The sequence below is a fragment of the Nicotiana tomentosiformis genome, chromosome 3, assembly GCF_000390325.3.
Source record: "Nicotiana tomentosiformis chromosome 3, ASM39032v3, whole genome shotgun sequence".
In the NCBI taxonomy this organism is placed as follows: Eukaryota; Viridiplantae; Streptophyta; class Magnoliopsida; order Solanales; family Solanaceae; genus Nicotiana; species Nicotiana tomentosiformis.
In genome coordinates this window covers 103,736,230-103,739,790 of record NC_090814.1, presented here as the reverse complement: position 1 = coordinate 103,739,790, position 3,561 = coordinate 103,736,230, and positions in this window count along the sequence as shown.

The following is a 3,561-nucleotide window of genomic DNA, read 5'->3' as shown; positions in this document are numbered from 1 at the left end:
CGACCGACCAACCTATCAAGTATTTGTTTAAGAAAGGGTAGTGGGAAATGGTCTTTCCTTGTGACTTTGTTTTGCTTACGATAGTCCATACACACTCTCCACCAAGTCACTGTTCTTGTTGGAATAAACTCGTTCTTATCATTGGTGACCACAGTTATGCTCCACTTCTTCGAAATATTTTGCACCGGAGAAGTCCACGAACTGTCAGAAATGGGATAGACCACCCCGGCATCTAACCACTTTATGATCTCCTTTTTATCATGTCTTGCATGGCTTCATTGAGTCTCCTTTGATGTTCAATGGAGGTTTTGGCATCTTCCTCCAAGTTAATCTTGTGCATGAAAAATGCGGGATTTATTCCCCGAATATCCGCCAAAGTCCACCCAATAGCTTTCTTGCTCTTGTGGAGAACCGCCAATGTAGAGTCAAATTGCACGTTAGTCAAACAAGAGGAAAGAATAACCGGTAAAGTAGAGCAAGGGCCAAGGAATTCATACCTGAGATGTGGAGGTTATGGCTTCAACTCCAATATATGAGGCTTTTCAATTTAAGTCTTTATAGAAGGAGTTTTCCTATTCTCAAGATCCAAGGAAAGTTTCTGAGGTGCATAAATGTATTAACTCATCCCTTGCAAAGAATTAACACATTCCATGAAGCCATCTATCTTATCATCATCAAAATTGAGCAAAACGGCCTCCAACATGTCACCCACATTAATCGTGGTACTTGTATCATCAATAACCACATCGGTCACCAAGTCCACGAACGAACACACTTCATTGCTATTCGGTTATCTCATAGATTTGCACACCCGGAACACCACTTTTACATCACCCACCCGAAAAGTGAGTTCACCGGCTTCCACATCAACAAGCTCCTTCCCCGTAGCAAGGAAAGGTCTACCAAGAATAATGGGCACCTCATAGTTACTTCACAATCAAGAATAACAAAATCCGTCCGGAGAATGAACTTGTCAACTCGAACCAATACATCCTCAATCACCCCCAACGGTCTCTTCATTGTACGATTGGCCATTTGTAATCTCATAAATGTGGGTCTTGGCTGCCCAATTCCCAATATCTTAAAAAGTGAATAGGGCATCAAGTTGATACCCACCCTAAGATCATAAAGAGCTTTTGCAAACTCGGCACTTCCAATGGTACAAGGAATTGTAAAAGCACCGGGATCTTCTAACTTAGGAGCCATCGAATGCACAATTGCACTCACTTGGTGAGTGACTTTGATAGTTTCAAAATTCACCGATCTCTTCTTTGTCATCAAGTCCTTCATAAAATTTGCATATCCGGGCATTTGCTCCAAGGCTTCAACTAATGGCACATTTATAGAGAGACTCTTCATCATATCAATGAACTTCTTGAATTGATTCTCGCCATTTTTCTTGGCAAGCCTTTGAGGATAGGGAAGAGGTGGCTTAGGCAATGGTGCCTTAGATTTTTGCACTACTGGTTCCGGTATGTCAATCACATGATCCCTATACAGGTTCACATGCTCTTGAGTCTCTTCCACCATGTCATAAATATCAATCCGCACTTCATCATTTGCTTGCACGATATTGTTCGGGGTCTCCTCTTCTTCTACCACTTGCTCATCGTCCACAAGTTGCCTTTGACTTGAGGTAGGTGCATCCCCACCTCTTCCACTTTTTGTAGTAACGGACATGGCATGCCCCGTATTGTTCCCACCCTTCGGGTTCACCACCGTATCACTTGGTAGTGCCCCCTTAGGATGAAAATTTAAATCTTGAGAGATTTGATCCATTTGCACTTCTAAGTTTCGGATTGATGTGTTGTGTGAAGCAAGTTGGGCATCAGAATCATCATTCTTCTCCATCATTTGCTTGAACATGCTCTCAATACGACCCATTTCATTGTTGGAGGAACTAGGACCATGAGAAGGATAAGGAGGTGGGTTGCTTGGTTGTTGATACATCAGGGGCCTTTGAAAACCCGACCCCCGATTCCCTTGGTTGTAGTTCTACCCGCCTTGGTTGTTGCCTCCCAAATTGCCTTGGTTATTATTGTTTTGCCAATTCCCCTGGTTATTGCTTCCACTCAAATTGTCGTGATTGTTTCCACTATTCCAATTATCTTGATTGTTAGAATTCTAATTGCCTTGATTATTTGAAGGTCTCCATTGTTGTTGACTAGGGCCTTGGAAGTTGTTTCTTTGCCCTTAAAAGTTGTTCACATATTGGACCTCTTCTTCTTGATCATTGTACGAATCACCTTGATTAAATCCACTATCCTCTTGCACAAAATTGTCTACTCTTTGTTGCACTTGTGGACTTCTTGTTCTTCTCTTGTTTACCATCGTATTGACTCCCTCCATAGCATTGACTTGCCTCGGGTTTTGCACTTGTTAAAGTTGAGCCTTTGCCAATTGGTTCGTAGTGGTTGTCAACTCAACTATGGCTTGCACATGGTCATGTAACTCTTTATGAAGAAGAATCATATTTGGATCACCTTGTGGAGCATTGGCTCTAGATTGCCACGCCGATGGAGTATCTGCCATCTCATCCAAAATATCGCATGCCTCCGCATAAGGCGTAGTCATGAAGTTCCCACCGACAAGTTAATTCACTACATATTGGTTGGTGGTATTGATCCCCCGATAGAAAGTTTATTGAATCATGTTCTCTGTCATATCATTGTTGGGGCACTCTTTAACCATTGTCCTATATCTTTCCCATATCTCGTGTAGTGGTTCATTGGGCTCTTGCTTGAATGCTAGAATTTCATCCCGAAGAATGGTCATGTGCCCGGGAGAGAAGTACTTTGAAATGAATTTCTTCGCTAGTTCATCCCAAGTACGAATGAAATGATTTGGCAAACGTTCCAACCAATCTAAAGCTTTCCCCCATAGATAGAAGGGAAAAAGCCTTAGCCTCAAAGCATCCTCGGAGATATTTGTTTGTTTGCTCCCCCAACACGTATCAACGAACCCCTTCAAGTGTTTATATGCATTTTGCCCCGGTGCACCGGTGAAGAAACCTCGTTGCTCGAGCAAAGTGAGCATCACGTTAGTTATTTGAAAGTTGACAGCCCTAATACGAGGTGAGACTATATCACTTGCATACCCTTCATTCGGCAACACTCGGTGTGGAGCCGCTCGTGGTGGAGGTGGGGGTGGAACGAGTATATTGTCTTGAGGCGGTCGGCCTCGTCTATTGGCCTGAGGTTCAAGAGGGACCTCATCCATTGCATCATCATCAACGTCCACATCCCCCACTGCTATGTTTCTGAGCTCATTGTTTGCCATGATTGCACCTACAATACTCACACGTTAGTAACAAGGAAGAAAAAGAAGATATTCTAAAAACACACCTAAATATATAGCTAACAACGTTTTTAGCTCCCCGGCAATGGCGCCAAAAATTGATCTTATCCAATTTTACTCCTCTATTTGAGGATATGAAAACGGTCGATGCAATAGTAATACCCAACAAGAGTCGGGGTCGAATTCCGCAGAGAGCTATGTGAATGGGTGTTATTAGTATATATCTTAGCGCGTGAGTTTGTATATCTAAATTTGCACTTCCGC